This window comes from Saimiri boliviensis, chromosome 1, assembly GCF_048565385.1.
Source record: "Saimiri boliviensis isolate mSaiBol1 chromosome 1, mSaiBol1.pri, whole genome shotgun sequence".
In the NCBI taxonomy this organism is placed as follows: Eukaryota; Metazoa; Chordata; class Mammalia; order Primates; family Cebidae; genus Saimiri; species Saimiri boliviensis.
The window spans coordinates 192,968,965-192,979,450 of NC_133449.1; the positions used below are offsets into that span (position 1 = coordinate 192,968,965).

Here is a 10,486-nt window from a genome sequence, read left to right on the forward strand (position 1 = left end):
CGGTTTCATCTAAAGGCAACATGTATGCTAATTAGGCATTTAAGAAAATCAGACAAATTTATTTCAAAATTAAATTACTGCAGGTTTCCAATACATGGATGACTAGTGAGGAAGAGAAGCGGGCAACCAGGAGAGATTCTTGTAGGAAAACAATAAATAACATTGAAAGTGTACTTTAGAGGAGTGGTCTGCAACCTCAACCCCCACAACCCCTCACCTGCAGGGACATTAGATTTTCATAGGAGCAGGAACTCTATTGCAAACTGCACTTGTGAGGGATCTGGGCTGCATGCTCCTTATGAGAATCTAATGCCTGATGACCTGTCACTGTCGCCCATCGCCCCAGATAGGACCGTCTAGTTGCAGGAAAATAATCTCAGGGCTCCTACTGATTCTACATTATGATGAGTTGTATAATTATTTCATTGTACCTTACAATGTAATAATAAAGTGTACAATAAATGTAATGAGCTTGAATCATCTCAAAACCATTCCTCCACCCCTACCTCAGTGCCTAGAAACATTGTCTTCCATGAAACCGGTCCCTGGTGCCAAAAAGGTTGGGGACCACTGCTCTAGAGGCAAGAATATGAGCGTTTTGTTTTTTTCTGTTGCTAAGACTCACTGCTGATTTGAAACCTTCTGAGCTAAGGGTCACTACAAACTAGGAACAGTTGCACTTGATACTAACCAATTTAATTTGGATTATCTCAGCCAGCCGTACTGAATTATCTCCAAACCCCCAGAGGCAGAAAGGTACTGCTGTACTTAACTGTTCAATAAGGTTTACTTTCAGGCCTCACTGGTGCAGCCTGGTTGTACATTCAGCATCATCTAGTTTAAATATATTGAGCAATCAATTTAAACTTGTTATTGTCATTGGGGTTTGAAAATTTAATAAGCAATTACCTGAACACATTCCTTTATGTTTTTAATTTCTACTGAGATGTTGTTCCATTTTCAGGCCTAAAGCAATCATGCCCTCCAGAATGTTTAATTGAATGAGTCCATAATGGAAGCCTTTTTCTTAGCTGTATTTTCCTAGTGTGATTTATAAAGCTGAATGAAGTAGTGTCTTCATAAAAAGGGAGCCAAGAGTAAGTGAAAATTTCAAAGATCTGACATGGATGAATGACAACACTCTTTTTTTTTATGTGAAGGAAGCTAGCTGACCCATTGTCTCCTTAATACAGCAGTATCTTTCCTATAGGGTAAATCTAAAATGCTCTTCTCTCCTCATATTCAGAAGCAATGCTGTAGAACGGTATATATATTATTTTTGATCCTGTCACATAAAGTTGTGGTCATTCATTCATAAAAGTATTTGTTTCCTAAAAAAAAAAAAAAACTCTGAAAATTAAGTAGTTTATTTTATCTAATAATTGTTTTTTCTCATTTTGTATCTAAAACAGGGGTCAGCAAACTTTTTCTGTAAAGGGCCAGGTGGTAATTATTTTAGGATTTGCAACATATGGTCCCTGTCTCAACTACTCAACTCTGCAGTTTTAGGGCAAAAGCAACCATAGATGATACATGAATGAATGGGTATGGCTGTGTTCCAATAAAGCTATATTTACAAATCAGGCAGCAGGCTAGATTTAGCTCACTGGCTATAGTTTGCTAATCTCTGGCCTAGAATATTTAATAGAAAAAAATACTTGTGTGTGTGTGTGTGTGTGTGTGTGTGTGTGTGTGTGTGTGTGTTTTGTTTGGTTGTGGTTTGTGTTGTTAGTTTCTTATTTGTTTGTTCTGTCAAAAACATGAAGTTTTTTTAGAGGTTTCCTTAGTAGGTTTTCTTTCATCTGCCCCATAAATGCTGATATTTCAAAGGATTTTTTTTTATTTGATTGTCTCAGGGGTGATACATTTTTAAGCCATCCCCATGACTTCAGTTATCATTTAAGAAATGATGTCCCACGGCTTCATTGGGAACTATGGCTAAACATCATCCTGATTTGATCTTTTGCCGCAAGCGGGCTGGTGTTGCCATCAGAAGACTGTGTGAAAAAATATGACGGCAAGTGTGTGATTTGTGACTCCTATGTGCATCCCTGCACTCTGGTGCACATATGTGATTAGTGTAACTATGGATCTTACCGGGGCACTGTGTGATCTGTGGAGGCCCGGGGGTCTCTGATGCCTATTATTGTAAGGAGTGTACCATCCAGGAGAAGGATAGAGATGGCTGCCCAAAGATTGTTAATTTGGGGAGCTCTAAGACAGATCTCTCCTATGAACACAAAAAAATATGGCTTCAAGAAGAGGTGAATGGTGGGTGGCCCCTTCCTTCCCCCCACATCAAGTTGCTGCAGCTGCCAGAAAAGATGCCTACTACTACCAGCAGAAAGGGAGCAGAGCCCAGAGGATCAGCAGGAGTGCCTGCTAGTGTACTGGCAGCTTGCCACTCTCCTCTCAAAAGGAGTCTTCACAGAGCACTCTGGTACACTGTATCAGAGAAAAACTGACACATTAGTGAATAGTGTTTCTTCTTTGGGGGATATATTCTTCCCCAACCAAGATCTTCTAAAACGATATAATATTTTAGTCTTCTGCTTGGTAAGTTGACTGTGAAGCTAAGCCTAGTAAAAAACATGTTTTTGCAGCAGCTCTGGTGGCAGCTGTCCTTGAGGAACCTTCCGTGTGTGGTGGGAAGCTATCAGAACAAGAAATGTAGGCTTTTACTCTTTAAACACCTATGCTGGTGTTATGTTATTTCCTTCTGAGAAACTGGAAACCTCGTCTGTTGGTATTATATTAATAAAGTTGGTGTTTATTTTCTGATTAAAAAAATTAAATAAAAATAAAAAAAGAAATGATGTCTCCCAAATTTTACCTTTAGTCCATAGCTTTCCTCTGAATGCCAGAACACCACACCTAGCAGTCTCTCTTCTACCCAGGAGCCCAACTATAGACATATTACAGATACATCAATCTATGTCCAAATTAGAACATGTTTTCTTTCCTACCAGCTTTCCATGTATCCTACTTAGCCATAGGAATAGAACTCCTCCCTGAAGCACTCTAATTCTTTCATTTCCTTCCAATTCCATATAACTGCTCCCGGTTTCATCTCCTAACTGGCTCTAAACTCCATAGTTTCCTCACCATCTCCACAGTCTCTGCCAAAAATTTTTGTCTCCTTCCTGAAATATCATTAAGAATATATGCATGGATCCCCCATTCTCCAGTATTTTTTCTTTTCAAAAGCACATCACACTGCTGTTGCTTATTTTTCTAAAATGTCATTTTTTGACTGAAGATCTACAATTATTTCTTTTCCTTACCAAAATATCAACGTAGAATAAAAAGCCTTTCCAACACCATCCTATCTACCCTGCCTTACTTCCCTTCACCTCTACCAGTGCTACCCCACTTGCCCTGGGATTTCATGCAGAAGTCATACTGGATAATATCTCTCCTTTCTTACAGAAACACTGAATGATTATACATTCAATATCATTGGACATTTTTTGTGCACTCCATTATGTCCTTTCCATGTTCCACATACTATGCCAGATTCTGAGCATATAAATATGAAAAAGACAAAGAGCTTACAAGCTTACAGTATAGCTGGGACAACCAAATCAAACACATAATGATAATATAAAGAGATAATATGAGAAGCAGCACAATACAGTGGTTTAAACATGGACCATGGAATGGCATTATCTGAATTCACATTCCAGTGCTCCCATTGGCTGAGGGACTTTTGGCAGGTTCCTTAGTGTCTTAGTCCATTTGGGCTGCTATAACAAAGTGCCATAGACTGGGTAATTGATAAACAATAGAAATGTATTTCTTACAGTTCAGAATGCTGAGAAATCTAAGATCAAAGTACCAGCAGATTTGGTGTCAAGTGAGGGATTGCTCTCTGCATCAAAGACGGTATCTTCTAGCTCTGTCCTCACATAATGGAAGAGTAAACAGGGATCTCTGAGGACTCTTTTAAAAGGCACTAATTTCATTCTTAGAGTGGAGCTCCCATGAACTAGTCACCTTTTGCTACCATTCCCTTGGTGATTAGGTTTCAACATACGAATTTGGAGGGATACAAATATTCAAGACCTGGAAACTGGCTTCTCAGTGGTTTATCAATAGATAATTCATCAGCAAAATAATGGCATAAAAAACCTATCTTAGGGGATTATCACAATGATTAAAGGAGTAAATAATTTGTCAATTATTTAGAACAATGTCTAGCATAGGAAGCATTATAAAATATAGACAGATAAATAGATATAGGTATATATAAATTATATAAAATTTTATAAAATATATGTGTATTATGTATATCCATAAATATGTATATACTGTTTTATTAGGCTGTTCTCACATTGCTATAAATACCTGAGACTGTATAATTTATAAAGAAAAGAGGTTTAATTGGCTCACAGTTCTGCAGGCATTACAGAAAGCATGGTGCTAGCATCTGCTTGGTTTCAGGTGAAGCCTCGGGGAGCTTTCAATTATTGCAGAAGGTAAAGTGCGAGCAGGCACATTACACGACAAAAGCTAGAGCAAGAGAGTAGGGGAACAAGGTGCCACAAACTTCCAAACAACCAGACCTCATGTGAACTTGCTTGGTGAAAATAGCACCAAGCCATAAGGGATCTGTCCCCATGACCAAAATATCTCCCACCAGGCATAACTTCCAGCATGGGGTACTCTAATTCAACATGATATCTGGGTGGGGACAAATATCCAAAATGTATCAATTACATATACGTGTGTATATGTATATAACTTAGTATTATTAGTCAACAATAGGAAAACTGGTGAGGAAGCAAATAATTATACATACAGAGTGAGGAAATACTGAAGAAAGAAAGAAGGCATTTCCATGGAACTTGGAAAATGAGGTGACAATTAAGAAGGAGAATCAGGCTTTAAACCCAAGTCAGTCTGTCTCCAAAGCACGTTTTATGCTAGTGTGTTCTAAGAATCATGTTTATATTAGTCTTTTATCACAGAATTTTTATATAAAAGATTCTTTGCATATTCTTTAGTTTCTACACAAACTCTAGCCTTAAATGACTACAAGAGTTCATGATTATGAATCTCTGGGCCTTTCTTTATGTCAATTACCTTTCCTTTCACGCCATTTTTTTATATCTAGAGGCAACTGTGATAGAGAGAAAAGGAGGTTTTAATCAGAAGTTTTAAGTTGCAAGTCCAGGTTTCTCTATGTCATGGGGCAAGTTACTTTTAATTCTGGTGAAACTTTTCTCATGCATAAAACGGAGATGGGGGTACTTTACTCACAGCACATAGGAAAGGATTAAAGCAGTCACTGCCTGGAAAAACACCTGTTTTCAAATTCCGCCTATCCTTTCAGACCCACCTCAAGCTCACTAACTTCTACAAAACTTTCCTGCCCATTCAAAATCACTGATCACCTGTCATTATAAACTTAAATCACTGTCTGTATCACTGAGGCAGTTCTTGATTATGAGACTTTTTTCCTTTTACCGTATCACTGTGTTACCATTATAGTTAATATGCATGTTATTTATTTACCTAAGTGGACTCAAAACCTTTGGTTGATATATATTATACAGTGTATATAGTCATAACAATACTTTTTCAAAGACCATGCTAAGCACACAGTGGGGTTAATAGATATTGATTAATAATAAATTAAAAAATAAACTGGGAAAAGGGAAAGTAAAACCAAATGTAATCTTAAAACAAGTAATGGAAGACATACATTGTGCTAAAATAATTTTAAATATACCTTCATTATTACACTATCTATAACAAGGTAAATGTATTTCCGGTTTATAGAAAACTTTGGTCACTAGGTTAATTCTGAAATAAAAGGTGGGTGAGCACCTACTGGGTGCTAGGGCTGAGGCTTACCGGAGAGCATGAGACAACAGGTTGTTTCCTTCATGGAAAACGAAATGCCTGAGATGACTTCAGCCTCAGCCCAAAGCATATCTTTTACATTAAATTTGCTCTTCATCAGCAAGACTGAGGATCTGGATGTCTAATGAAATGTATAACACACAGTAGGCACTTGGCTAATCAAAGTATTTGGCAAATGTTGAAAGACAGAAATTAGAAATTAGAGGACAATGTAATAACCTTAGGATATAGAGATTAAAGTGGAGCTGGGTAGGAAATTAAACTTAAGCAATATCCTCTAAAAGAGTATGACTCAGAAAAAAAAAAATGACATAGAAAAGACAGGAAAATCAAAAGTGCAGAGCTAGGGAAGACTTTACAAGCAAGAAACCTCAACAAACATTTTCCATGTATTTTCATGGCATTTGTTAAGTTGTATTTAAATACTATGACTATACATTCAAATTTTAACTATGCACACCCTCTCCTTCAAACACTTCCTTATAAACCCAAGTCTTATTCTCACAATAGTGTTTTGATAAAGTAGGAATTTTTATTTTTCTTCCCTTGATGCACTCTAATTTTAAAGAAAGTAGAAATCAGAGCCAGGCACGGTGGCTCAAGCCTGTAATCCCAGCACTTTGGGAGGCTGAGGCGGGTGGATCACGAGGTCAAGAGATCAAAACCAACCCGGTCAACATGGTGAAACCCCGTCTCTACTAAAAATACAAAAAATTAGCTGGGCATGGTGGCACGTGCCTGTAATCCCAGCTACTCGGGAGGCTGAGGTAGGAGAATTGCCTGAACCCAGGAGGCAGAGGTTGCAATGAGCTGAGATCGTGCCATTGCACTCCAGCCTGGGTAACAAGAGCGAAACTCCATCTCAAAAAAAAAAAAAGAAAAGAAAAAAGAAAGTAGAAATCACATGTCTGACATACATACAGACACATAAATATGCTATGTCTTTAGAAGAAAATAAGGAAAATTAGCATTTATTTAGTCTAATTGTGAACCTAGTATGTATACTTCCTATTTGGATAGACAGTATATAGCTGTGCTTTTAACTCATATACATGGCTAAATGGTCCACAGACTGAAAGGTGACTAGGATTTCAGTGATTTTGAAAGAGTGGTATTTTATTAGCCCTCAGAATGACAATAGTACTTAAATATAGAGAGTTTTTAAAAGCCCAGAACTTTTTTAGTATTAAAAAGAAAGCCCTGTACTCAACTTATTTTTAAAATATGGACTAAAATACTCAAAACTTAAAATGAACTTAGCTCTTCTTTTGCCTTTTAATCATTTGAGGCAGCAAATTAATCCTGATTAAGTTGAACATTTTTCATTTTCAGTATTCATTTTCTATAAGCAATCCTAGTTTAAATGCTTTGCAGCCTAAAGAAATTTAATTTTATTGCTTAATTTTGGGATGATCATAAAAAATGGGTGAAGGAGGTAATCATCACAACTCAAAGTGGTACATGACATTCCTTATGCAAATAGGCTTTATTTACTTGCCTTCTAAAAATTATAAAGTAATTACAATAAACTGTGTCTATGCAAATGCAGAGAGAATCCTAAAGAGAGGATTTCATGTTGATGTACATCAGATATGATAATTCTTTATTTTGTACATTCTCCCTCCCTCTCTCTCTCTCTCTCTCTCTCTCTCTCTCTCTCGTGTGCTGGAAACACCTAGGAAGAGGAAAATATAGACTTTCTTAGACTTCAAATTTAAAAAAAAAAAAAACACAATGAATTGTCCTGAATATCTTGAATATTAGCCCTTCTACAGATTTTGTTTTTAAATCTGAAGTGCATGTTGCATTGAAAGGCAAATATGCTGGGCGCGGTGGCTCAAGCCTGTAATCCCAGCACTTTGGGAGGCCGAGGCGGGTGGATCACGAGGTCAAGAGATCGAGACCATCCTGGTCAACATAGTGAAACCCCGTCTCTACTAAAAATACAAAAGATTAGCTGGGCATGGTGGTATGTGCCTGTAATCCCAGCTACTCAGGAGGCTGAGGCAGGAGAATTGCCTGAACCCAGGAGACGAAGGTTGCAGTGAGCTGAGATCGCGCCATTGCACTCCAGCCTGGGTAACAAGAGCGAAACTCTGTCTCAAAAAAAAAAAAAAAAAAAAAAAAAAAGGCAAATATTGTATTCACTGACTGATTGCAACAAATATAATAGTTCCGCTTATCTTTTTCATTTCTGTGTTCTTTCCATTACCTTGCTATTTTAGAGAGTTATACTGGGGGTGGGGTCAGTGAGAAGGGGTGATCAATTAGATGAACAGGTTCGATTACTTTGTGATTAACAGAAGATTTTATATTGTTAGATATACACAATAATAAGTCAGAGTCAGCACAGTATTTATAAGATGGGGAACAGAAAGAAAATTGTTTATCCAACAGGTCACGGACTCGAAAAAGCTTTTACTGTCTTGGCAGGCTTGATTCCATCGCCTTGTCCTCCTGAGCCAGAGAGAGGAGCTGTCCAAATTACAGATGTGAAGGCTAAAAAGTACTTACGACCTAGGTCCACTGTTCCTGCAATGCTATTTGTGACAAGCTGGCATTCTGGAAATGCCTCTTTCAACAATAAGAAAGATGTTATCCACAGATTCAAACCTTCTCTCAAAGCCAACTTTGTTTCCCTGGTGTGCTGAGCAATGTTGAGCAAGCAAGTCTAGGCCCACCCACTGTTTGCTCCACCTCTAGCCCATCTCCACGCCCAATTACCCCTGTAATAAATCCTTTTCCTCCAACATAAAGCTCCAAAAAGACTGAAAGCCATTTCTTTTTACTACTCCTTAAGTGGTATGTATTTTACTCTACTTGCCCAGTTGAAATAGCTGTAATGTGCCCCAGAGGGCATTGCTTCTGTCAAGCTCAGAGAAGCAGCAGCACTGCCCTATGAGGTGCATCAGTACTGATGCAGGCGGGTAAGTTCAGGAGCCCTGGGGACTTCCAGAGACCTGCCATCCAAACGAGAGAGCTGAGCACATATGAAGAACAATGCTGTTCAAAGGGAGGTAAAAAGCTTGAATTGATGGTAGAGGAACCGCAGGAGGTGATCAAAAGGCAAAGGTGACTCTACCACAGAAAGGAGATTCCTCAGAACCCAACAAATTGCTCCTGCTTGGAAGTGAGGAATGTTGTGAAGACATTCCATGACTTATCCTTTCAATTACATGGATATGAATTAAACTTTTTTTTTTTTTTTTCAATAACACTAGAGGAAAGCTAAAGAGTAGACTGTTGCTCTGGCTCTTAAAGCCCTTGTTCTAATTGCTTTCCAGGTAATCCAAATCATGTACTTATGCACCATCAAATATCTGTATACTTGTTTCTTCTCCAGGCATGCCTTGTGATTGGGCTAATCATGAACATATACTGGCATCCATTTAGAAGAACTAAAATTATTTTCATCTTCAGCAAAGAAACATCTGTGCCAACAAGAAAACAGAAGAAGGAGGAGGAGGGGGAGGGGGAGGGGGAGAGGGAGAAATAAAAAGCTTGAAGTCTCACTGACGTGCAAAAACAACAGTACAGTGAGCTGAGCAACTCTGTGTAAGGAGAACCTCCTGTAATCAGAGCCAGTAACTCTCCAATGGGAGAACTCGACACTAGTTGTATAAAAAAGAAAAAGAAAAAAGAAAGAGGAAAGAAAGAAATTAAAAAGAAAAAGATAAAGAAATGGTATAATTACAGATGAGGGAAATGTGGACTAAAATACTGCCAAGAGAAGCCTCAAGACCAGTATTCTTTAAGGATCTTTCAAGTTGTTCCTTGCTTTAAGCTGCATGGACCTGTCAAGAGACAGAATGGGGATTTGGCTCTTTAGGTGAACAAAATGTTGGATGCATTCACATTTGTGTCCTTACATGAATAAAGTCAGCAGATGGATACAACTGGCCCTGCAGATATAGCATTTTATGCTTGTCCACACAGGTCTCACCAGCTCAACCCACACTCAGCAGCTTCAAATTCGTGGCATGATAATCAACGTCATGTCAGAATTGTGCTATAGAACTTGTATTGTATTATCTGCTTACATTTAATGCCTTCAGATCTCAGCATGTCTGTGAGAGTTTGCATGACTCATGTAAATGTTCTTTCTGATCCCTTAAAGCAAATAGAAGCTATGAAGGGATGAAATTTTACTAATCTCTACTTCCTCTTTGTAATCTCACCGACAGGCATTTCATCACTGCATGCATCCTTTCCTAAAAAGAAAGCATTTTCTAACCAAGTACAGCTCTTCAAATGACCATGAAGCAGTCTTTTATTCTGAAATAGAACAAAAATGAACTCCTTACTTAATGCTCACATATTAACATTCCAGAGTATTAGTCTTAACCATCTCCCATAGTTGAATGCTAAGCTCTTTCCATTAAAATGTGTCTAATCCTCAGATTTTGTTTTGCAAGATTCTGAACTGGGCCATGAAAAACTTTCTAGGAACATCAATATTCTCTTCGTCCTGTGCAACTTCCACTGCCACGGATAACTAACAGTAAATAACATAAGAGGAAGCTTACAGCACATGCCACCTTCTCTCTGGAACCTAAGATGCATATCTGGAAAAGAGATTAAGATGAAAAGACGATGTCAAGGCAAAAGGAAATGACAG

General features: G+C 38.1%; 1 pseudogene; it reads left to right on the forward strand.

Annotated features, from left to right (window-relative positions):
* The first annotated feature begins 1,934 nt into the window (after nt 1-1,934).
* Nucleotides 1,935-2,268, forward strand: LOC101040166 (PHD finger-like domain-containing protein 5A pseudogene; annotated as a pseudogene).
* Nucleotides 2,269-10,486: the final 8,218 nt, after the last annotated feature.